At 47.1% G+C, this 24173-nt stretch overlaps 1 protein-coding gene across 1 annotated transcript in view; it reads right to left on the bottom strand.

Annotated features, from left to right (window-relative positions):
• LOC144770751 (uncharacterized) overlaps window positions 1–21534 on the bottom strand; it is a 53910-nt gene extending 32376 nt beyond the window's left edge. Inside the window, exons 1-2 of the mRNA XM_078655497.1 lie at window positions 21416–21534; window positions 7053–7132 (exon numbers count right to left, since the gene is read on the bottom strand). The gene's annotated coding sequence lies outside the window, so the exon portion shown is untranslated. The remainder of the gene's footprint in view (window positions 1–7052; window positions 7133–21415) is intronic.
• Window positions 21535–24173: the final 2639 nt, after the last annotated feature.

Below are 24173 nucleotides of genomic sequence, written 5' to 3' on the forward strand. Positions count from 1 at the left end.
GGTATTCTAGAGGAGGTGGAGAAGGAAGATATACTTGCCTTCGTGGTGACTTTCATACCACAACCCCGGGGCATTACATTTTAAAAACTACTGGAAATCCAAAGAGCTCATCAAACCCGCCCGAGACGCAATCAAAACTATGCTCAGTACTAGAAAGTCTACTTTGCCACATCATGCCTGAACCATACAACAGGCCCCCAGAAGAATAAGGGACATTTCCTTCTCAATGACGCAGCGATTCGCATATGGGTAGTCTTCTGTCAAGACACCAGTGCAAAGAGGTGGCATTTTAGTTGGTTCCTGTGCCCATGTCCGAAGTGCTTGGACTTCAAATTAGGCTTTGAAGATCCAGCCACTATGATCATCACCCTAGACAGCAGAACAACGGAATATGATGAACATAAAGAATTTGAAAAGTTCCTGGACACTTTTGAGGACAGTCACACGGAGGTGCCCTGAGCTTCCACAAACAGGAGTGCTACTACAACTACCCATGGAGCCAGGACAGTTGGACAAATGTGCAGGTGTTTTCTTCCAAGCAAGGGTGCTGTACTTCAGACAGTGAGAATATTCTGCACAAGGTCGTGGAATTTCGGACTAGAGATAGAGGCGAGTCAAGATCTCCACTTAAGATCAAGATGGCCTGAAGCAAGTTGTTTGCCCCAGACAAGATGCTTGTTCACAAAACACATATGCTCTGTAAGTATGAAAACTGCATACCAAATAACCCTTACTCCACTATGGCATCATACACACTGCATGCAGGTGTAGTGTCAACCTTGGCGCTTGTGTGTGTGTGAATGCCCATAGCCTGTAAAGAAACAATAACAATGGTTTTGGTGGTTGTCTGCCTGCCCACACCTGGCTCCCAGGCTCTTTATTAATGATTCTAAAGTAATGCTGGACCACACCATCTGATGCAGCAAACACAGGATGAAGTGGATAGCTCACCACACACCCCGGGGTCACAATAGTTTTCTCCTTGGACAATAGTTTTCTCCTTGGACAATACATTCCTCCTCAACTGTAAATAAAGCACAAGCAAACATTTTAACACAACTGTATATGTTCTAGCTAAGTTTGTGGTTAAACGGCTGGGGCCATACGTGCTTCCTTGGCTACAAAGTATCAGTACAGTTGGGATGGTCTGGGGTCCAACCACAGATTGTACCTGGGGGTATCTCCTTGTTTACTCTGGGACTCCAAGGGGGTTGCCTTGTCATCTTCCTGACTCTTGACAACCACCTTAAGTCATCTCTTGTAGTTCTGACAAACCTGGGTCCCCTGGAGGAAGTACCCTCACGGGGGGTCTAGACTCTTCTCCATAATCCTCTCCTTGATTATCCTCGAACCTTTTTCATGAAGCCGGTTACCTTGCAAGCCCCAGAAATTCTTGAAGAATGAAACGTTCCTTGTGACAACCTCAGGTCTTTTACGGGCAAACACCATGGTGCCTCAACCCCTGGTGACTGTCCACAGGCCGGGTTTGAATGGTGGCTGGAATTTGCTCTCAGAGGGGTGGTCCTTTAGCAGGACTTGATAACCCTCTCGCAGATGAGGGAAACTGGCTCTTCTTCACTGGCTGGCTTGTGCATTTTGATTGGTTCGATATTGAAATTACTGGTTTTTCAGCAGGACTGGCATTTGCCCACCCCACTCAGGGTGATGTAGGATGGTGCCCACTACTTTATAACCTAGGCCAACACATAGGAGGCTACCCTGGAGGTCGTGTGGGGAGCCAGCATATATTCACATACGAATGGCTCCTTTTTGAGAAGCCTTAGCTAAGCGTATAACTTCGGAGGGTCCTCATGAAACGTTCGATTTTTTCATCGGCTTGGGGGCCATTGGGGAGTGATCTTCCATTGTCTGGGACAGCCAGAGTGGAAATACTCTGTAAAATCTTGCCCATTAAATTGAGGCTCATTGTTGGTGCACAGCTCCTGAATAAGACCATGGGTTGCCATGATTTTGCCTTGTTTTGCGATAACATTCCCAGCCCCTGTTGACAGCATAATTTCCACCTCGAGATATTTAGAATGGTCATCAATGCTTACAAAAATTAGCCATCTGTCAGGTATATTGCCAAAATCGGCGCTCGCCTGGTGCCAGGGGTTTGCTGGTAGTTCTTCGTGATGACAGAGTGGGGTAACTAGGCTTGCTCTTAACCAACATAGTACATATCTTCTGACGGACTGCTCTACTAGTTCATCAAGCCGGGGAACCACTGTTTACTCCAAAGTCGACTCTATACTTTTACCATTCATTGGTAGGAGCTGTGGGCTAACAGCGCTACTCACTGGGTCAGGCATCACAGTGTTACCAGATGGTATCCCTGCAGGAGGTAACTCGTTGGTGGCAGCCAGCTAATGGCACACAATATAGGGGATGTTAGCACTTGTTTTGCCTCTTCTGTTCCAAAAGCTTAATTGAGAGTGAGGGTTTTTCCAGTTTCTAGATTACTGCAGCCATTGCTAGCTGCAGGCAGTTATCGAATGAGGTAGCTTCAATGATTTCCTCATGAGATATCAGGATGGGCTGTGACCATTCCATGATCATGCGAAAATACACCTCCATGTCAAACACGGCATCCTCCACCTCTTTCGTGGCTGGTCTGGCATGCCTTGACAGATAATCTGCAGGATTTGGCCTTGTACTCCAGTGAACTGATACTCTTATAACTGTAATAACCACTTTTCTATGCGAGAGGGGGTTTTGAGGCTGACCCCGGGAGTAGGGCAATTATGGGGGTGTGCTCTGTATGTACAGTGCATAGTGAATGATTGTCCATACAGATATAGATGTAAATGTCTGCACGTATAGTGAAAGGCTTTTGCTCTTTTTCTATATGAGAATATCGCTGTTCGGAGGGCGTGGGTGCACTGCTTGCAAATGCTACTGGGACCACTCACCACATTCTTCTTTTTGGGACAAACACCACCCATCAGTCCTGTGGGCTGTGGGTGCTGGTGTCCACGGACAACTCCTAATCCTTCCGGGGATCAAAGTAGGCCCACGTTGTGTCGTCAGACAGAGTTTGTTTAGGTGTCTTGAAAGACTTGTTCTTGTTTTGGAACCCAGGTCTGTAGTGTGGAGGTTTTAGTGAGCTCATACAGAGGTGCTGTCAAGGTGATTAGATTTTGAGTGAAATGTTCACAGTAAGTAAACATGCCTAGGAAACTCTAAACACCCGTCACTGAGGTGGGAGCTACTGCAGATTAAATGTCACAGACTTTTGCCGAGTCAGCTACTACTCCTGCAGCCGAGAATTTGTACCCCAAAAATGGATTGCTTGTTTGAGGAACTTACATTTCTCTTGTTGGAGCATCAGTCCACTGCCTAGGTGTCTGCTGAATACAGGTTGTTTTTGAGGGAGGTGTTTACCCATGGTCGGGGAAGTGTACCAGGATGTCTTCGCTGATTTTCATTATCCCTGGAAAGCCTGCTAACACGCCATTTATGATTTCTGGGAACACCTCTGCCGCGCTTGAGATGCATTTGTAGCACCTTAGTCCATTGTGGGTTGAGAAAGGGGTGACATGGAGTGATTCTGACGCCGATTGTATTTGATGGTACCCTGACCTCAGGTCCATCTTAGTTTGTCAACTGTCAATTATATCCAACTCTTTCAGTTACTAGAGTTTGTTTTACACTTTCAGTTGAAGATGGAAGCCCGTTTCCAGTGGCACAGAGTGGCTGGCTGAATTGGTCGATATAGAGGTGCACCTTTATCCGTTTTAGACATTCAATGCCTTGGAACTGGAGTGAGTAGTCCTCAAATAGAGTCTCAATCAATCAAACAATTTCTATAGCGCGCTACTCACCCGGAGGAGTCTCAAGGCGCTTGGGGGGGGGAGGGGTCCGCTACTGCTTGAAGAGCCAGGTCTTGAATTGCTTCCTGAAGGAGAGATGATCCTGGGTCAGCCGTAGGTGGATGGGGAGGGAGTTCCATGTCTTGGCCGCTAGGAAGGAGAAGGATCTTCCTCCCGCGGTGGTTCTGCGAATGCGTGGTACGGTGGCGAGGGCGTGGCTGGCGGGTGGGCGTGTAGAAGGTGAGGCGGTTGTTGAGGTACTTGGGGCCCAGGTCTTGGAGAGCCTTGTGTGCGTGGGTGAGGAGTCTGAACGTGATCCTTTTGCTGATGGGGAGCCAGTGCAGGTCTCTCAGGTGGGCGGAGATGTGGTTGTGGCGGGGGATGTTCAGGACGAGTCGTGAGGAGGCGTTCTGTATGCGCTGGAGTCTTTTCTGTAGTTTGGCAGTGGTTTCCGCATAGAGGGTGTTCCCGTAGTCCAATCGGCTGGTGACGAGTGCCTGGGTGACCATCTTCCTGGTTTCGGTGGGGATCCATCGGAAGATCTTTCGGAGCATGCGCAGGGTGTTGAAACACAGTCATATGTATGCTAAGAGAGAACTGTACCAGTTCAAGATTCTCTGCCATCTGGCAGCTCAGCAACATGCCTGCCCCTCCTCTGGTGACATACACTTTGACATGCATGTAGTGCTCTTGGTGTCCGTTGTACCTGTTACCATCCCAGCTAGGGGAAGGTGTGTATTGTTTCCAAATGCATAAAATATACTCTGATTCTGGTGGGTCAGAGTTTGGGTTTATCTGTCAAAGTCTTGTACAGTTCCTGCACCATATTATTGATCGACGCCCCTCTCTCAATGAGGGCTGTCATCAACTATCCTTCCACTTGTATGCAGCACTTAAGGGTCGTCCTAGCTTTGCTACAAACTAGCTCAATGCTTGGACAATATGGATGGTGCCTTCTTGGTCATTGAGCCCATGTTGCTGCCCTCTAATGTTTCTGATCGGTGCTCAAGAGAGTTTGTGGCTTTCTTTTGTCCGGTCCGCTGTACTGGAGTAGACTAGCACACTTTAGAGAAATGGTTCAGCTTTCCGCAAGATGAGCACTTCTTTCCCAATGCAGGGCATTCTCCAGTGTGCTGAAAGGGTCCACTCCACCAGCGAGAGATCTTGCTAAAAGTTTTGAGCGTTATTCTGTCCTCCTTCCTAGTCGGGGCCCTCAGGATGATAGTCAGGTCATTGTAGGATGATAGACTGGTCATTGTAGCGCCGCTTCCATGTGGAATGCAAGTGTCATAGACAGCTCTTTGGAGCAAGCCTTTGTGAGGATGTCTTTTATGGACTTTCCAGGAGCTTGCAAGATTTCTTCCCGGAGCTCGGCTGAAGCACAGCCTTGGATAAACTGCACCCTTATTTCATCTTACTCGGCAGGGAGGGTGCATGTACTCGCTGGTTCTCCAAGTAAGTCCACATTTGTAAAGCGCACAATCACCCGTAAGGGTCTCTAGGCGCTGGGGGCCGTCGGGAAGATTAAGCGAGCTATTGCCCAGAGTCACATGGTGCTGGGCTAACCTGCCGCCGGAGCCGGGGATCGAACCGTGGTCCCCAGATTCCAGCGTCAGTCGCCCTGGCCGCGGCGCCACACTTCTCCACCAAGTGATACATAGACAACGTCCACACACCCCACTGGACCTTTTTGGGCCTTGCGTAGGAGGAATCTTTTGTAATCTGTACTGGCGAGGTGTTTGAAGTGTGCCATCAGGGCCGCCTTTGGTACCTGGTGGAGTATGTAAATTCACATTCCTGCTCTCCCTTCCACACTCACCCACCTATCGCCCCCCCCCCCAACTTAGGCCACGGGTCAGCATTCTGTTGGCAGGGAACCGGCGACCCGCAGTGGACCTCCCAGTTCATACTCTCAGGAACACAGTTTAGGCACAATGTGGGCGCCATATCAAATTGTGGGTGTGTCTGTACTATTTTCTGAGTTTTCTCCATCAGAAATTGCAAGCAGTTCCTGCAGCATACTTGCCCATTCGAAAACAAATCCTCCTCAGCCTTCTGACGTCTAGCATTCATCTTTCTTCAGCAAGAGCCCATTCCACCATATCTTTAACCCACTGTAGATGTGTGGGTACTGTGGGAGATAACCACCATATGGCCACCTGCCTCATTGAAACGAGAACCTATAGTGTATCTTGCCCTCACTAGGGCAGAGTAGGGTGTATACTAGGCAGTGCCTGACCGTGTTTAATTTTTTTATATTGGTCACCTCGCTTAGACGCTGGGTAATGTGTTTCCAATAGAGTGTCATTGAGGTGCAGCTCACAGCATGAGTAGAAAATCAGCACCACCCCCGCCCCACCCCACATCTAGGCAATTGTGTAGTCTGGTCAGTATATTTTGCGTAGTCTCATTGGTGAGGGATATGTGCGGATAATAAAAAATTGAGGCAGAAGGAGCTGAAACAGAACCTGCTCTGGCAGCAGTGGTAAATAAAATGAAATGCTTTTAAATAATCCCTCAACAGGAAAACATTCAATAAGTCAATGTCAATCAATATTTGTTTATCAACAAAACAGCAAACAATTCAGAAGTCCATGATGCTGAGGCATTGTCCTGGAGTCTAGGCCATTCAATACAAAAACTTGGATCTTATCAATTTTAAAAATATATAAATTCTCCTTATTCTTCATTTCTATTTAAAAGTAAACAATGTTAGCCCAGCCAACACGTTTCGCCCCCGTAAGGGACTTCATCAGGGCTGTAAAAGGACACACAAAGCACATTTTACAAAACAACTCCCTATGTCTATTGTTACCCACCTCCTCTCAGCATCATCTTAACAGTCATTTTATTATATCACTCCATATCAAACCTGTTTCCATTAATAGAAAATGTAATATGTTCTATATACATTGATGGAGGGGCCTTTTTCAACACAGTATTATTTCATTTTATTCAGTACATAATATTCAATGAATTAAGATAAATTTACGTTAATATAAAATATGAATACTGTAGTATGATTATGTCCTATATCCATGATTTCATCCTTTAAAAGAGACAATGATTCATAATCAATAGCTTATCATAATCATTATATTTGATCATCCCAATAGATACTTCAATAATCTTTTCAGACTTCAACAAATCACATTGAATTTGACCAAAACTGTGTGTGTTAACCATCTCATAACATTACTGTACATTCAACCTCCTACGTGTGATAGTAGTAGGACTCACCTAATCTCAATTGAGTTCCTTCATGTATAATGTCCTGGACCAATTCTCAGGCACTTTTAGATTTCATTAAACAGGAGTTCCTAAAACGTGCATAATAAATATTGGGGACAGACTTTAGTATCCCTAAATCAAAACGTACATCTTACAACAATCTTAAATAAATTCATGTGTATATCAAAACATTATAATAAAGTGAACCTCTGAGTAATTATCCTAATTCAATCTCCATATCCCATATTTGGACTCATTCCTCCTAAATGTCATTGAAGAAGCTCCAAAGCGTCATGCCATTCCTAAGCGGGGTGCTGCTACTTTCAAATTACCCTGAGTCAACATTTTATTTTATTTATTTAAAACACTTGTAAAGCGCAGCTGTCACCTAACAGGTATCCTGGCGCTGATGAGCTTACTCCTAAGGTAGATAGAGACGGGAGGCTAAAAAGGAATTAGAAGTGAGCGGACTTGGGGAAGAGCCAAGTTTTAATTCGTTTTCTGAATGGCAGGAGTTGTGGAGTTTGGCGAATGTCGACCGGCAGACTGTTCCATAGTTTGGCGGCGGCCACTCTGAAGGATCTTCCCCCGGTCCTAACCTTGTTAAATCTGGGTACCAACACAAGGCATGCTGAGGTGGATCGGAGAGTTCTAGTGGGGGTGTACCAAGAGAACATTTTTTGTAGGGATCTGGGACCCGTTCCGTGTAGTGCCTTGAATACAAGGCAGAGTGCTTTAAAAGCTATTCGCTGCTTCAGAGGTAGCCAATGTAGTTCGGCTAGGGCTGCTGTGGCCGAAGATCTCCTGGTCCAACCAAGGGCCAGTTTGGCAGCGGCCGACTGGACTCTTTGGAGTCTGTCCAGAAGAATGGCTGGGGACTCGAGTAAAAGAGCATTACAATAGTCAAGGCGACTGAGGATAGTACACCTGACTATTAGTGCTCAGGCCTGGGTGGGGAGTAGTGGCATGATTTTACGTAGAGAATGCAATAGGGCCGAGCAGGTAGAGACTGTTTTGGTTACCTGCGTTTGCATGCTAAGGTTGTTGTTTAGCATGACCCCCAGGTTGCGGACATTAGTGACCGGCTGTGGTTTTTCTAGATTTTCCGGGGGCCAGAATTCAGTAGGAAACAGACGAGGAATCCGGCTCCCAGAGCAGAATAGAACCTCGGTTTTGGAGGAATTGAATTGCAAAGAATTCGAGTGCAGCCAGCCGGCTGTGTCTCTTAAACAGTCATGGAACGATTCCATAGGGATTGAGTCTTCCCCCTCCCAGGATAGGATGAGCTGGGTGTCATCCGCGTAGTTTACAGTTTTCAATTTGTGGGATTTGATTAAGGTGACCAGTGGTTTTAGGTAAACGTTAAAAAGGATCGGGCTGATGGACGAGCCCTGGGGTACACCGTGAAGCACTGGAGAGAAGGTGGATTGAAAAGGGGGGAGGGACACAGCCTGTTTCCTATCCCTCAGGTATGAATGGAACCAAAGCAGGGCGGTGCCGTCAACCCCTGCCTCTCTGAGCCTTTTCAGCAGAATCCCATGGTTAACCGTATCGAATGCGGCAGACAGGTCCAGTAAGATCAATGCCACTGCATGGCCTCTGTCTGCACGCATCCGAAGTTCTTCCATGGCTGTAAGCACAGCCGTTTCGGTACCATGGGCTGGGCGAAAACCAAATTGGAAGTCATCCAGGATCTGATTCTGCTCAAGATGTGTCGAGAGACAGGAGCTAACCCAGCGTTCCACCACTTTCACTGGAAAGGGTAGAAGCGATATAGGTCGAAAGTTGGAAAGGCACTCGGGGTTCAAGGAGGGTTTTTTCAGCAGCGGGGTGATAAGTGCTTGCTTCCAGGGGTGGGGACAAATCCACAGCACAGAGATTGATTGCAGGTCCTACGGAGGGTGTGGAATAGTTCAATTCCGCACGCTTTCCAGGTTTTAGGGGGCAGTGGGTCAAGGGGGGGACCCAGAAGTGATTCCGTGTGCCAGTCTCTCGAAGTCTACTTCGGGGATAGGGGGATAGCATGTAAACATTCCCTTGGTAGGTGTCCTGGGCTTAGTGGATCCAGGTTGTTAGTGGCGACTCCGGGGGAATTTGAACTATCTTGTAATGGAGGGGTTGAAAGGTTCTGAATGATTGTCTCAATTTTGTTCGTGAAGAACTGTGCGAGATTGTTGCAAAGGGTCTGTGATGGGGGGATGATTTTCTTGGCACAGTCAGGGTGGATAAGGTTGTCAAGGATCTGGAAGATGCTTTTGGAACTGTTTGCGGCGTTGACTATGGTGGAGCAGTAATAGGTGGATTTGCTCTCCGTGATGGCAGATTTGTATTCTAGGAGCTTGTTTTTCCAGATAATTTTGTTAGAGTCATGGTAACCTTGTCTCCACTTCCTCTCGGCCTGTTTGCAGACTAGTTTGAGAGTTTTCAGGGAGTCGTTGTACCATGGGGCTGGTGCTCTACCTTTAGGCTTACATCTTTTTAGTGGAGCAATAGAGTCCGTAGAGGATACTATCCTCTTACAGAAGGCTCTATAGTTGTCTTCAACCGGGTTGAATGGGGGAGAAGCTATCTTCTACGTTGAAGACGGAAGTAGTGGAGCTCAGTTTTTCCAGAGCTTTCCAGTCTCTATAGTAAAATTCTGATGGGGCGCTATTATTCGGCTTTGAAGTTTTTTTGCTGGTAATGTGGAATTTGATAAGAGCGTGATCTGTCCAGCTCATGGGCAGAATGTCGTCCACATGTATTAAACCGTGACTGGAGAAGATGAGGTCAAGTCGGTGGCCTCCTGAGTGGGTAGGTTGCTTAACCAGCTGGTAGAGTCCCACGCTTTCGCAGGAGAGCAGGAGGTTTTCTAGACCAGTGTCTAAACTCCCGTTAGGCCAGAGGTTGAAATCCCCTAAAATGATTAATTTATTGTGGGAGGTTGCCATATTCGTAAAGGTGGTGAGTAGCGCTTGCTGCTGTGAGGGGGAGAAAGACCCTGGAGGTCGGTAGCAGATAATTGCAGTGAAGATACCTCCGGAGTGGCAGTTTATGGAAAGACCGAGGAGCTCAGTCCCCGCAACCGTGTCCATGTCTATGGCGTTGATGTGCCAGGAGGCTCTGTATATAATGCCTACTCCGCCACCACGGCCTTTAGGTCTGGGAAGGTGCAGTATTTTGAAGTCTTGAGGGCACGCCCATGCTAATTCAATGTCGCAATTTGCGTGAGTCCATGTTTCCGTTAGGAAGAGGACGTCCAGGTGGTGGGATTCTATAAGGAGATGAATTTCGTTAGCATGCTTAGGCAGTGATCTGACGTTCAGAAGGCCTCCCAGGAACAGATCCTTTTGTGTGAAGTCAAGCAGTGGAGAAGCTGTGTCATCAAAGGTGAGCTTACCTTCATGAGCGTATTCTCGCAGGTTGATCAGGGTTTCTCGAGTATAGCGAGGGGGCAGCGAGCAAATTTGAGCATAGATGTTGGCGCTGGTCGCGTCCTCGTCGCGGACGAGCGCAGACGAGCTTGCCTTAAGCGCGCCTTCGGCGCGCAAACGGCGCTCTCGCTGCGCTTGTCCGCTGCGCTTCCTGGGAACGCACATGTTTTAAAGCTGAAGAGGGGAGGGCATGGGGAAGTAGGCGTGGCCTAAAAAAGGGGCGTGGCCTGCGGGCGAGGCAAAGCGCTCGTAGAAGCGTCCTGCGCCTTAAGCTATCAGCGATAAATCCGCTGTAGAGTGCAATCTGGTACTGGTGAGTAAAGTATTTTTAAAAACACAGAGTAACACAGAATAACACAATTTTAAAAATGTCTCCCGGCTATTTTGCCTCAGGAGTGCTGCATCGTAATGGTGGCGCTTGTTCTCATTTACAATGAACATGCATGTGCGTATCAAACCCTCCCAATCACAACTGGGAGCAAAGTAGGCTGTAGAAATCACATTTATAGTCCGAGCCACTTTAATCAGAAAGCAGAATAAAGTGGCCAGTATACATCACCTATCGGCCCGAGCCATACAATAGTCATTGACGACACATTTGCGGGTCCGCCATATTACAATATGTATACAACTGTGATATTCTCTTCGAGTATCTCGTCATGTATAAGGAAATAGCAATTACACTTAGCCCCGTTATTCCCTCCCATCGTTTACCTCGTGTAGAAAGCTTGGTTTCTGATCGCAGTAAACCCCCCCCCCCACACTTTTTGCCAGACTACTGATGCACTTTGACTTGATGTGCCCTGGGTCCCTTCCAATTAGGTTCCCAGGGCCTTGTGTTCTCTCCCCAAAACTGTACCTTGTACCACCAATTGGCACCTCTCTGGCCACATGTCAGTCCCTTGTAAAAGGTACCATGGGTACTGTGGCCAGCGAATAACTATGAACTGCAGAACTTATTGTGCCACCCTTAGAGGCCCTGTACCTTCTGTATCTTTACACACACACACACACACACACACACACACACACACACCCCCTTGCAGGCTGTGTGTTTTGGTACAGAAAAAGGTGAAGAGCTCACCTGGCACACATGTGCCATGCCTACAACCCACTGCCCTGGCATAGATAAGTCACCCCTCTAGCTGGGTGCACTCACCAGTGTTGAGGGTGCATGTGCATGAGCCCTGTGCCCCTACAGTGTCCAAGTCAATTCTTGGACACTGTAAGCGCAGTGCTTCTATTAAGAGTATATGGTGCTGGGAGCTAGTCATTACGAACTCCACAGTACCATAATGGCTGCTTTGACAACTGAGATGTTTGATATCCAGCTTCTCAGCAAATTAAACCGACACTGATGCCAGTGTAGAATTTCATGAAAGATGCACCTAGAGGGCATCTTAGAGATGCCCCTGAAAAATGACCAGCCTCTGGTGTGTTGCCTGGCTGGTGCACAGCAACCTGCCACCACAAGACATGTTTCCAGACCCCTTGGGTGGGAGCCTTCGCACTGAGCCCAGAAACAAAGCCTTTCCTGGGTGAGGTGTTCACACCTCCCCCAGGCTAGGAAGAGTCATTTGGGGCAAGGGAACTTGAAAGGAATTGCAGCGTTTGTAATGCAACCCCCAGCCTCTCCTGCTGTCAGGAGCAGGCCCCCTTCCTGTCTCCCCTCCTTTTCGGCGGGAAAAATTAGCAAGCCCAGAAGGTGTGCCCACCTCTGCTAACCCCACCCCTCAGGTGGGGGAGGCGAGGTGAAGCCCCCTCTTCAGTCCCCGTCATCGTGCAGATGGCAAGCACTTCCCAATCAGGATTAGGGAGTGTGCTCACTTCCCCACATGGGGTGAGCACACCAAGGGTGTAGTCACCCTAAGGTCAGTAGCCCATTGGCCACTAACCTCAAGACCCCTAAAACGCCCCCTAAATACAGTATTCAGGGGGCAGCCCTGAACCAAGAAGTCAGACAAGTAACCAGAAAAAGGAGCGAACAGCCGTGCTGAAGCTAACAAGAGGAGGACATCTACTGACTTGGCCCCAGCCCTACAAGCCTGTCCCCACCTCGAACCTGCAGAAGCGAAACCACAGTGTGTACTGCAGCCAGGAGCCTAAAGAACCCGGAGGACCTGCCCTGCCTTCAAAAGAAAAGATTCTGTCTCCCATGAACACCAGATTTGTTCACCAACAGACTCCAGCTCCGGCAGGATCCGCAAGTCTGCACCATTCTGCACCAGACGCCCACGGCACGAGTTTGAGTGGCCCAACACCAAAAGGAGGTCTCCCCGGTGATCCTGACCTGCCTCAAGCCTTCAGCCGACGCCTGCAGCCTCAAACCAGGCCCCAACCCCGACCAGGAGCTGGTAAGAAGATCTGACCCTAAAAGGCATTCCTGCTATCTTTGGGGTTCCACTGGACTCTGTGCACACTATACTTCACTTTGGTATAGTATATAAAGAGCCAGCTTCCTACACCTACGAAAAGCTTTTAGTTCTCATATTTTCTGTTGATCTCCCAGATAGTCAAAAGTGGACATTTTGTATCCTGCAAACTTATATCGCCACATTCAGTCCCCCAAATGATGATAAAAACTAGAATGATAATGTCTCAAGTAGTTCAAATTTCCCACCATCTTGGAATTTCAACAAAAAAAAAAAGCTGTAAGACTGGCAGTGTTTTTTCCCTGTCGTTTATTGCATCTGACCTCCTGTTTTTGACTGTGTATTAGATTTCGTTTTCGAACTCTGGGCACTTGACTACTGCTGATAAGTGATAAAGTGCAAGTACTCGCTCAAGTTCATGATAAACCGCTTGATTTAATTTAACCACACAGGCACTATCCGTTTTTGATCTCCTTCATTTCAGTTTTGCTTTTGCTTAAACTGTGATATTCCTGTATTGGAATTGCATTGTGACAGAGGGTGTTTTACAGTGTGCACACGATTCACTGGGTAGTTCCAGGAGATATATACACACACACAGAACAAAGGGATAGAGGATCAGGTGCTGTGGCATATAGGGTTCCACTGTCTTGCTCCATTTTCTTTCAAACCTGAATAGGGCTGTACCTGTCCTCACACAAAGCTGCCGCCCACACCCAGACTGGAGCATGGTCAGGGAAAGGCAGGATCTTGTGCACTACAAAGACTTTCCTTTTAAGTTTGCCTACTTCAAAGGCAAAAATTGGTATAGGTACTGGAGCTGTGACACCATCCTTTCAGAACACTTCTGGACTTTGAGAAGATTCTGTCAAGAAGAAGAGCTGGAGAAGCTGTAGGAGTGGAATTGCCACTCTGCTTGTTGCTGTGTTGTGCTGGCCTTCTGCTAGCTGCTTCTGTCTTGGGCAGTGAAAGGACTGGACCTTTGCTTTCTTAATTCTGCTTGCCATGGTTCTCTGAAGGGTTGACTGTGCTTGCCTCTTGTTAAGAAGTCTCATGGCCATCATTGACTTCACCAGCAGCCCCTGAACGCCTCTGCTGGGAGTTCTGACCTGCCGGGTGGTTCCAATTCCAGTTCAGGACCATTGGAGGTAGCTTGGCTGCAAAGAAGAGAAGAAAAGCCACACATTTCCCTTCAGCATCTGTTTTTCCTGAAGCAGCGGCTGCCATGCGGCTGAAAGATCGCAGTAGCCAGAGTCCTGAGCACTGTGTCTCTGACGCCCGAGGTACTCACTTTGACTCTGAAGCAGAACCTGCTGTGCAGAGCAAAAATAAATTAAGGGAACATGCACGTAGCCACTGAAAACAAAAGTTGAAAAAAGTCCCTAAGCACAAAGTAAAAAAGCAAAAGCAGACAAGTCCTGGAGCAATAATTCAGAGCCCACAAAGTACATACAAAAAAATCATACTGCAGCGCAAGCGCTCTAGGCTCAACCTAAAAGGGTGTAAGGCTACTCATGCCACTAACGCTCATGCTTGTTTATTTGGTATATTCCACTCAGTTGACAGCATTAGTATTGTGCATGTTGCCATTTGGATTATTGGGCCTTCTCTGATTAACACTTTTTTTTGTGTATATGCACACCGCAGCGCCTATGGCTGGTGCTGTGTAGCTGTTTATGTGTCTTAATCCTTTCTATAATTACAATTCGTGTCGGTTTCTCACACCTCCACCTCACTAACCTCTATCTGCCAACCACAATGGTGTAGCATGCTAACCATCTGAAAGGGCACGTTGACGCCCTACTTTGGGTCTGAATAGGAGTGGACAGTTAATTTGGACACATACATAAACTCGTGTTTACGCTTCGGACAGAATTACGAGTTGTAACCACTTAACCGCGGCTGCAATTCCGCGGCAGTTTAGCGGAGTGGCCGGGGCCACGTCGGCCAACGGACGTGCGCAGCACTACGGATGTAGTGCTTGCAACGGCCATTGGCCGACTAACGCATGGAAGGGGTTAAAGTATTTAATGCATCCAATAATTATCGGATGCCCTAAATACCACAACCTTCGTTAAATCTCGGCATGTCAAATCTGCCGAAACTTAAACCGTGGTTACAAGTTGGACGGTTAATTCCGTCCTGTGCATAAACCCACTGGCGTAACGAAAATTGAGGGGGCCTCCCTTCACGGCATGCAGAGGGGCCCCCTCCAGGCTCAATCTCTGGGCAGAGTGCAGTGCCGTGGGGGCCCTCTGGAGCTTAGGGCCCCCCCGCACTGTGGGGGCTGCAGGGGCCTGCAGGGGCCTGTGTTACGCCCCTGCATAAACCCGTCTCTACGCATGGGACGGAATGATGAGTTTGATTTTATTTAACTCACCCGATAATTATCAGATGCGTCCAATAACCTAATATTCGTTTCATTTTGGCAAGTCAAACCTGCTGAAATTTAACACGGGAAATGTGTACAGTATTTACCACACCATTCAGTGTTAAAGACTAAAAGGAAAGTCTGCATGCCAATAACTCGTAATTGGTGTTACTTGTCGCACCTGATATATAAAGACCCTGTTGTATTGCAATTAATCAGAGATGATAAATAATGCCTCAACTTGTAATCAGGCCCTTAATAGGGGAAAAGCATACGAAGTGACACAAGGTGCTGCCTTGAGAGGGTCTCACACCGGCCGGGCTTTGCTCCGCTGAGGCGTTCGAGGCTCACCTTTACTTGTCGGTTGTAGCGGCCGGGCTTCGCTCCGCCGAACGACCTACCCACACTGCTTTCCTGTCTGGCCGGGTTTTGCTCCGCTGGGCAGGACTACGGTTCCCAGCAGCCCCAACCCAGGACGCCGCCACTGTTGTCATCATTCTGCGCCAGGAGGCGCTTAAATATCAGCCTATCTCGTCCCGCGAGGACGCACGCGGGACGCGCCGGGCTAATCCCGGGCAAAGGGCGGGCCGTCTGTGGCAGGAGGAGGCTGGGCTGGGCCACCACTCTTGGCTCCATTAATTGGGACATTCTGCAACAGGTAAACTGTGCAGATAAATACCAAATTGCACTTAGTTGACAGCACTATACATATATCAATGGCGACAAAGTCTAAAATGGGCTTAAACACCCCTATGTCAACACGCTCAACATCGAGGAAAAAAGAACTAGCTATCACTCCACTACCAAGCCTAACGGCGATAGATAGAATGCTACAAAAAACTATTGGGGTAGTTGTTACAGCAATAGAAAGTACTGAGAGACAAATGTCATTACCACCAAGCTTGTGCCTATCAAATCTACCCACCCAAGATAGGAATACTCATGTAAATACATCTGCAACTACAACGTATTCTCAGGACTCCATCCTTATGGAATCATATGCTGACTTTCCAGGGAAAGATCACAACTGTGTTAGTATACCGCAACAATCACCCCCCATTGACTTTCCACGTCGAGAAAGCAGACTGTCAGTAACTCCCAATATGCGAGCAGATGAGGAGTCCCCTATCTTAATTAATGTATCTGATGATCTGGAGAGGTTGAATGAATGCAGTAATGTCAACACTAACTTAACAGATAAGATAGATAATGTGAATACCCCTCAAAATGTAGGTGGCAGTAGTTCTAAAGGTAAACCAGCACCCGGTAGAAAATTGCTGATTGCACATAAATTCCAGGGGGAAACCAAGGGGTAGACAGAAGAAAATAGTACCCCTTTTTTTTTTTAAACGAAAGGGTGATAGGAGCAAGACACAAAATAGTTCTGACTTAAACCCCAATGAAGAAAGGTGCACCACTCAACAGGAAACAGCACCCCTAATTGTAGCAGACCTTATGACCCAACTCGAGCAGTTAGTAAAGTCACTGATTTTACCAATAGTGGAAAGATTAAAGGTTCTAGTAGATAAGGTAGGAAATCTAGAAAGGCTAGGCATAGCCAACTCAGACATGCTTGAAAACATGAATATACCTGTCAAGCCAGCCCAGGAAATTGTCCCTAAGGAAAAACCCCTGAACAAACCGGCTAATGGTGGTGCGAGAGTAAACAATCGTACCGCACCAACCGGCCCAGTCATTACCCCGGAAAATGTAGCACCTAATGGCCGTACTGTAAATACAGGCAAATAGTCACCGCAGAAAAGCCTAAGAAAGTTAGCTCAGAACTTATTAATTCAAGCAAGGCAGTCCCTATGCAAAAAACATATAACATAATTCCTGCGGTTATAAATTTACCCCCTGAAAGCAGTGCCTATGTAGCGATTCTTGCTAACGTTCCAAAGTTAAAGCCCACTCAATTTGGAAATCAAGCAATGCTCAAAAACAAGACACTACACTGGCTTTCTAGAAATTGTGGTGTCCCTATGCACGGGGCGAATCAGATAGTAATGGTTCAGAGAGTGGGCTGGTTGGGTCCCAGCAAAAAGGAATTTGACGGCGATTGTATCGTTATCAATTTCAGAACACCAGAATGGGCCAGGGACTCAATTTTAAATGCGCCATTGCCCTCCAACTGGGAATATAATACTACTCTATTCCCATTAGATTATTTTTATAGGGGCCAGTCAGGCAAGCAACACAAAGTACGAGTGACTGATCACCCCAGAGTTACGTACCATAACATAGCCCATAACTTTACTACCTCACCCAAGCTCAGAGACAACTTTCTAATTCCCACTTACAATAAATTTCAGGTATTCGACCCGATAGATGAGATAGATTGATTTAGCGATCAACCTGAACTCTTGTACATAGATATCGAAAAAACTGATAGTATGAGAAAGGTCCTTGAGGGACACACAGCCCCCTCGAAGGAGACTCTGTTTAGATCTGAAACTGACCCTGAGGTTGCCGGATTAAATAAAGAGGATGTGGACATTGATGAAGGAGTAGTGGGAGGTGGCATGCATACATCTGTAATGACAGTCCAATGCGATATAATCCCAGCTACAGATACCAGTTTAATGGATAGTCCAGCAATAGTCCAACCCCACATTATTCCATATAATACTAACGACGAAGGTCTTAACATCACCACGTGGAATATTGCGGGAATTGCTGGAAAACTTACTACCCCATTCTGGAAGAGCTTTATTAATCGAGGGTACGATATAATCTGTCTCCAGGAGACATGGATTAGAGAACAAATTCATGTGGAGGGGTATATATCATATCATGTAGCTGCAGTAAATCCCATAGCTGTCAGGGCAAAGGGTGGGCTTTTAACTTTGGTATCAACTAAGCTCACGGAGTTTAAATTTGGGAGTTGCTCCGAGGTTGCCCCGTACGCACAGATATTGAGTCTAGAACATGGAAAAGGTAGGGACCTTGTTATAACAAATTTTTATAATAATATTCTGGGAGCTAACCAGGAACCGATGATACAAGACACAGGGAGGGAAATAGAAAGAACCTTATCGCAATCCAGAGACCCACCAGTTATCGTCTGGGCAGGTGACTTTAATATGCAAGCCTGTAAACATGCACAAAAGGGGATCTGCGATCATCTAGGTGAGCAGGATAGTAGAGGCGGCACTCCATACAATCATTTCCCTCATACCGTTTTCAGAAATGCATTGAACAACCTAGTTGCGAAAATGGACTTGGAGTTGCTGGATTGCACAAAAAATAGCGATAATAGAGAATGTCCATCATTTAAAGGAAGGGATGCCCATTCTAATATTGATCATGTCCTCGTGCCCTGTGGCTCGGCCTACTCTAATTTATGGGTGGTTGAGCAAACTGTGAGTGTCCACAACAGCATCTCACTCACATTATACGGTTGGGGGCGTAAAACCTATTCCGATGGGAGACATATTCAAGGGATTTCAGCTGAAACACCGAATGGCATGAGAATAAAATGGGCCAACACTAATCCCGACCAATTTATGAAGGATGTTCACTATAAATGTGATGCAGAAATAAGCTACTGCTTAGGCATTGAGGTGATTCCTGCTAGTCTCCTTACTACCTTTTTAAAAATAAATGTGGTAATTGAGGGCCTATTGACCGCTAGGAGCCGGAGGCCAAGAAAAACCAAGGTGGTCTGGTTCGACAAAAACTGTGCCTTGGCATTAACTAAACTAAAAACGGCCCTAGATGTCAAGCCCAGGGATATAGTAAAAATCAGGGAAGAGCGCCACAACTATAAGACCTCGTTAGCTAGGCGAAAAAAGAGCTACAAGACGAGGCATGGTCTAACCTGGATATGGCGGCATCTACTAAAAATCACAAGTTATTTTGGGAAACAATCAATTGTCCTTTTGAAAAAAATGAAAATATTCCCGAAATAACCTCCCATGTAAGTTGTAGCGCCTGGATAGCCCATTTTTCAAGGATTTTTAATTCAGATGGGTTAATTTTAGATACAATCAAAGAAAATAAATCGAGTTGGCAGAGAATGCAGTTAAACATCAGCTTGAATGAGGTACATGAGGGACTTAGAAAAAGCAAGGGTGGTAAAGCCCCGGGCCCCGATGGGGTACCAGTGGACCTCTATAAGCATGACATGGACCTATGGGTACCCATACTGACACGTCTATTCAATGCTGCTGTTGAAAACGGGTTACCACAGACATGGGGTCAGTCGATTATTGTTCCCCTATTTAAGAAAGGCTCGAGGTCAGAGGCATGCAATTACCGTCCCATCTCCCTTCTGGACTCGTCAATTAAGGTTCTCAGTAGAGTTCTCTTAGAGAGATTAGAAACTTGGGTTGCACAAAATTCTATTTTATCCCCAGTGCAGTACGGATTCAGAAGGGGGTTGGGAACGATGGAGCAGTGCGTAAACCTCGAGCTTATTGTTAGCAAATATACAAAAGCTAAAGAAGGTAACCTATTTCTATGTTTTGCAGATTTGAGTTCTGCTTTTGATTTAGTTGAACATTCTCTTTTATGGCCAGTTTTATTAGATATGGGGGCACCAGCTGAGATCATCCACTTCCTGGCGAGACTCTACGAAAATGTGTCTAGTAAAGTCAGATTTGGTCCAGCTGGTGAATGTACCCCCCTTTTTAAGATTAATAGAGGCATTCGGCAAGGATGTGTTTTGGCACCCCTTTTATTTTATTTATTTATAAACCAAATTGACCAAACCCTCAGATTAATTCCAGCCGATGCCCCTACTATTAATGGCAACCCCATTCCAATACTGCTGTACGCGGACGACGCGGTCCTCCTGTCCCGTACCCAAAATGGCCTGCAATGCCTTATTAATAAATTCCAGACCTTCATAAATAGCAGGAAATTGATAATAAACAAAGGTAAAACATTTGTAATGTCATGTGGGAAGAAGACTAGGAAAAAAAGGACTTTCTATTTAGATGGGGATAAATTAGAAACCGTCAAAAAGTTCTGTTACCTCGGCATTATATTTTCCGGGGATGGAAGGTGGGCCAGCGAACAGGAAAGCGTACGTTTTAAAATGGTTAGGAACACCAGTAGTGTTTTTAGATTTGCTGCTAAATTAGGGGGTCGGAGAATAAAGGAGATGGTGTCGATCTATAATTCAAGGTGTCTGTCATCAGCCTTATATGGGGCTGGCGTCTGGGGCTATAATACTCAAAGTGGCAAGCTAATCCAGAATGAGGAGAACTCATTTCTGAAACGCTTGCTATGCGCCCAGCCTCGGCTTCTTCTGTGTTAATCCATAGGGAAGTGGGCTTAAAACATGTCAAGGATCTAACAGCTTTGCGCCCATTGGCCCTATGGCGATCAATTTGGTCAAAACCGAGCTCTGGGGGATTGGGGGGGTCCTCAGCAAAAGTGGGGAGCCCCCTCCATGCACTTTACAGGGAGTCCCTTCAAATTTTGTTACACCACTGGACATACCGTAGTTACCCTATAGTGCGTATTTGTGTTATGTGTAAACCCTAAAATCCGCATGTTAATCCCCACAAACTCGTAGTATGTGTTATAGAAATCAAAGCGAGAGTCTGTGTGTGAGAGAGAGAGAGAGACTATCGGAGCTCATGAAAATCGAGCTGTGTAGGTTTCAGAGTTTAGAAAACTCAGTTTACACGTGTAAGAGCTCCCTCCGAGTGTGTGTGTGTGTTAGTCAAAGCTCCAAACTGCATTTCAGAAGTTTGTTTGTGTGTGAGAACTCAAAGTGGGAGTGCGTAATGCGGACGGAGATCAAGGTCGTGTGAGCCAGGCCACTGTGCTGTGTTGCCTGCTTGTGTGACAGCGCTTAGAGGCGGGCGGTTTAGAGACAAAGAGCACTGCCTGCTTTCCCGTTTTAGTGTGCTTTCGAGAGTGCGGCGTAAGAAGGGACGTGCGTGCAGAGTTTGCAAGTACACAACAGATCTGATCACATGACCCGTCCGGAGACCATGGTATGTGTGTGTGAGGGACCCGGCGTGCATGTGGGTGTCTGAGAAAGATAAAGTCCGTGTCATGAGGACTGCGACGAGCAATGCGTGTGTGCCCCGGGCTCCCTCACACAGGTGTGCTCCCCCCCTCAGGTTCAGCTCCCCCCACCACCGGCCGCAGCACCCGAAGCGCTCCCCCTCCCGCGCCCCCCTTACATCCTCTCAAGACAGTGGGAGAACTAAAAGCCGGCAGCACCTCCGACCCGAGCTCCGGTGCGCCCCCACTCACCTGCGGGGGGGCCCTCTGGCGATAGAGACACGACCCCTCCTTCGGCAGCGGCGCCAGCCATCTTACATCGTCAGTGCATTCTGGGAGTTGTAGTTTCACACCCCGGATTTTAAGGCAGGGATTTCCTGCCGGAGACAGCGGCCAATGGGAAGGTCGCCTGCCTCCGGGTCACCTGCCATAGGCTCGCTCCTGCCCGCCGCAGAGCGTTCTGGGAGGTGTAGTCCTTTGGGCCCCCTAGCGGGAGCAGAGTACTTCAACCCCCGCATTGCAGCCATGCCGAAAGACCCGTGCTAACTACTGGATTCTGATCAGCACACCCTGCCGCCCTCATGTTTCTCCATAGCGCTGTGCTATCGACCTCGGAAGGCTCAACGGTTGCGTTTGAAGCAAACACCCACACCTCGGAAGCAGGTTAATTCATTCCTTATGCGTCTGTGAACTCTCTTAAGAGAAATGGAACATGTTGCGAGTCACATGCCACGTGTATCATTTCCAATGACCCATAAATCTTCGAAAACGAGGGAGGCGGGAGCAGTTCGGACCGGGTGAATTACAATATTTGAATGCGGCTACAGTCTTGTCAGTGCGATGCGGCACAGAGCAGACAAGCCACGGCACTTAGCAGCCACACCAATGGCACATAGGCGCTATGCATCACGGATTAACATACCGTTCTAGAGGAAGGCGCGATATATGTTATTGTATTCTTTAAAGTCTTTTAAAGTTATTTGTATGGCGAAGACATGTGGAAAGTAAGTCTGCTATTAGAATATAAAACTATTTAGTTTTAACTTCATACTTTATCTGATTCTTAGAACAGGCTTTCAGTCAACACTCCGAGACGTGTGCCCCATGAGATATACAGCCGCTGGCATAGATACAGCACTGGTATATATCAGGGATTAATTATGGGCCCCTCAGGATTCAGGGCCCCGGCGTCACTGCACCTGCTGCACCACTGGTAGCGACCCCCTGGGCTAAATGGCAGAATAAAGCCAACAATGAGTGCGTCGGAGCGTACATCTTTTTATCACAAAATATCTATCGCTTTTTCGAATTACATTTGCTGCTTATGAAAGGCAGTCTTGTCACATAAGAACCTCACGGGCCGCAGTATCCGTCAAGTGACGTCTCCTCTGATGACGTCATTGTGATGTCAGAAAGTCCCACGAGGCCATTTATAAGAAGCGCTTTAAACGGGAAGCGCTTTAAACGGGCAGGTTCTGCCGGGTCCGGAGTACCTGCTCAGAACGCATCAGCAGCGGTGCAATACTTGTAACGAGAGAGTACCACTACTTCACTGTCACGGGTATTCGGGGGCGAGCGTGAGTACCCGCTCTGCTATAATTCCATGATTTCAGGCACTAGTATTGATAAGTATTTCAAGTATCGTATTATTATTTAGTAAGGAGGCACTGAACAGCTGCTGCTCACCACGGCAGAAGGCCTCTCTCGAGCCGGATAGCGCCTAGAGGGGTAACCTTACGCCTGTAGGAGTTATCACTCAACAGCAGAGTTTCTGAGTATCCTAGTACCATGGCCTGTTCTAGGCTTTGTGGGGCCCCGAATTAGGAACATTCTAGGACTGCATAAATTGAAACCTGAACGTAATATCAAGCATTAATTATCTGGTATCTGTGACGTCACTTTTTTTTCCTGGTTTGGATGTCAGTAAAAAGGATAAACATTTCATTAATGACCTAGATAAACTAGGTACACATATTTAAATCTCGATTAAGTGGAAATCCAGTACATTAATTAAACTAGGTGGATGTCTAGGTCATGTCATGGCCTGAATAACGACATACAAAATAATTATATCTGTAGGAGCTTTATTCTTTGCTTCCTTTCTCGTTCCTGTCCCTACACTGTCTGCCCCTTTCCTGTTCTCGCTCCGCCTCTTCCCCCAACCCCGAAACTCCTCCCATCCCAACTACTAGACTGTGTACAACATTACATCTCCCCCTTTGTTAACAAAGAACTTGAACAGCTTCTAGTCCATTTCCTCAATCAGTCTCTTTGGCTTGACTATGTCTCTTCGTGGCCTGAGACGTGTTCCGGTGTCGGTCAGTGCATTTTCCTGCGACCGATCAAACCTCAAGGTTGGGCTTGATTGACTTGATTCACCAACATCTTGTTGCGCGGTGTCTCTCTCAAGTGTTTCTTTCATACCTGGTGTGCATTTCTGAAAATGGGATGCATTTCAGGTAATCCTTCTCTGCTCAGACTCAGCAGTAATCATGGTGCCTTTCTGCTGGGTAACAGTTAGAGGTTCATCTTTGAACCGACAATCCGTTTTCTTGGTCTGCTCTTGTTTGACCACCACACAATCTCCTGTTTGCAAGGAGGGAGACTTGGCACTCCATCTGGCGTCGGCATATACTTTCATCCTGCTCTTCTCCGCACGGTCAGCCCTGGCTGTTTCTTGATGAGTGCGTGTTGGGGACACCAGTGCCAGAGCTCCTTCCCACGTAGGGATCCTCGTACTGATGGGTCGCCCTAACATGAGTGTAGCAGGGCATTTTCCGGTGGTGGCGTGTGGAGTGGTTCGATACGCCCTTAATACTTCATTCAGAGCCACCAGTAAGTCTTTCTTTTCTAGTGTGGCCTGTTGAAAGGTTTTCTTTAGGGTGGCCATGAATCTCTCAATGGTGCCATTGGCTTGGGGCCATAAGGGTGTAACCTTTCTATGTCGAAAGTTTAGATGCTTTGCAAATTCACTGAATTCATGGCTATTGAAAGGAGGGCCATTCTCTGT

This window comes from Lissotriton helveticus, chromosome 7 (genome assembly GCF_964261635.1).
Source record: "Lissotriton helveticus chromosome 7, aLisHel1.1, whole genome shotgun sequence".
In the NCBI taxonomy this organism is placed as follows: domain Eukaryota; kingdom Metazoa; phylum Chordata; class Amphibia; order Caudata; family Salamandridae; genus Lissotriton; species Lissotriton helveticus.